Source organism: Alligator sinensis, unplaced genomic scaffold (assembly GCF_000455745.1).
Source record: "Alligator sinensis unplaced genomic scaffold, ASM45574v1 scaffold149_1, whole genome shotgun sequence".
In the NCBI taxonomy this organism is placed as follows: Eukaryota; Metazoa; Chordata; order Crocodylia; family Alligatoridae; genus Alligator; species Alligator sinensis.
The window spans coordinates 358,731-360,112 of record NW_005842823.1 but is presented as its reverse complement, the minus strand read 5'-3'; the positions used below and the strand labels follow the sequence as shown (position 1 = coordinate 360,112).

The following is a 1,382-nucleotide window of genomic DNA, read 5'->3' as shown; positions in this document are numbered from 1 at the left end:
GCAGCCGGCACCGCCCTGCACCCGGGGGCCCAGACGCCTGGGTTCCCTCTCCCCCCGCCCTGGCTTATGGGGGGCAGCAGGGTAGAGCCCGGGTGCCTGGGTCCCCTCCTGGCTTGGGGTGGGGGCGTGATTCCCAGGCTCTCAGGGAGGTGTATGCCAGACCCCCGCCATCCCCTGCCCCCAGCTCCCGGCACTGGATCTGGCCTCCGCCCCACACAGGTCTGGGCCTGCTGGGCTGCAGCTGGCGCCAGGCAGGAGACAGGGCGGGATGGGCCCGATCCGGGCCACGGCGTCTGCATCTCCGGAGAGGTCTTGGGACCCTCTGACCCCCCCACCCACAGTGAGGGGATGCAGCCAGACCCACCCTCCCCCACAAGGCCTGTACAGGCCCCGCAGCCCCCAAGCCAGGCAGCAGGGGGCAGGGCGGCTCCCACATGTGCTGCCATACATGTCCAGGCGTGTGCCCGCTCCCGCGTCAGCATGGGCCCAGCCCCGGTGGCGTTGCCACGGAAACCCACCCCCAGCCCAGACAGGCCCCAAACCCAGGGTGCGGCCGGGTGGGGCCAAGGGACGCTGGCACAGGGCCGGGGAGGGGGTGGGCAGCCCTGTGGTGCCCCTCATGCTTGACCTGCAGCCCCTAGCTTCCCAGCCCTGCCCGTGCCCCGCACTCCCAACCTGCAGCCCCTGCACCCCCAGCCCTGCCCGTGCCCCTCACTCCCAACCTACATCCCTTTGCTCCGCACCAGGCCCAATGCCCTGGTCCGAAGCCTGCTCCAGTCTGGGCCAGGGGATGTGCCAGGCTGGGCAGGGGGAGGGTGGGGGACTGAAGGGGACTAGACCCAGGTGAGACAAAAGCCTTTTGTTTGGGGACAGGTGCATGGGCGGAGCCAGCCAGGCCCCACCCCCACAGGTCACAGGGGTCGTGGCCTGTGCTTGGGGGGAGCTTGAGGGCCTGCATAAGGGACTTGGTGGGGGGGCATCTGTCCCCTCCACCTCCTAGCTGCCTGGGGTAGGTGGGGAAACTGAGGCACAGGCAGGAACCAGGGCAGAACCCCGAAGGGCCCCAGGAGTCTGACCCCCGACCTGACATCACGGCCTGTGCCAGGGTATGCGGCCCTCGCGATGGCTGCGCTCCCCTGCCTCAGCCCAGGGAAGCTGGTGGGGCTCAGCTCAGGCTGGCTGGGCCCCTCTGCCGGGGCCCTGGGGCCATCCATAGCACAGCACCCCACAGCCATGACCTCCACCCCCTTGCCCCTGCCATGGCCCCTACTGCGTGTCAGGGCCTGGACAGCTCCATGCCCCCCCCCAGCCCTTCCTGACTGGAGGGGCACAGATGCCCCCCCAGCCCCCACAGAGACCCCCTCCATCCCCCTCGGCCCCCC

General features: G+C 70.7%; 1 protein-coding gene across 1 annotated transcript in view; it reads right to left on the bottom strand.

Moving 5' to 3' along the window:
* Nucleotides 1-1,382, bottom strand: part of ZNF385A (zinc finger protein 385A) — a 19,933-nt gene that overhangs the window by 15,960 nt on the left and 2,591 nt on the right. The gene's annotated exons all lie outside the window — the stretch shown is intronic.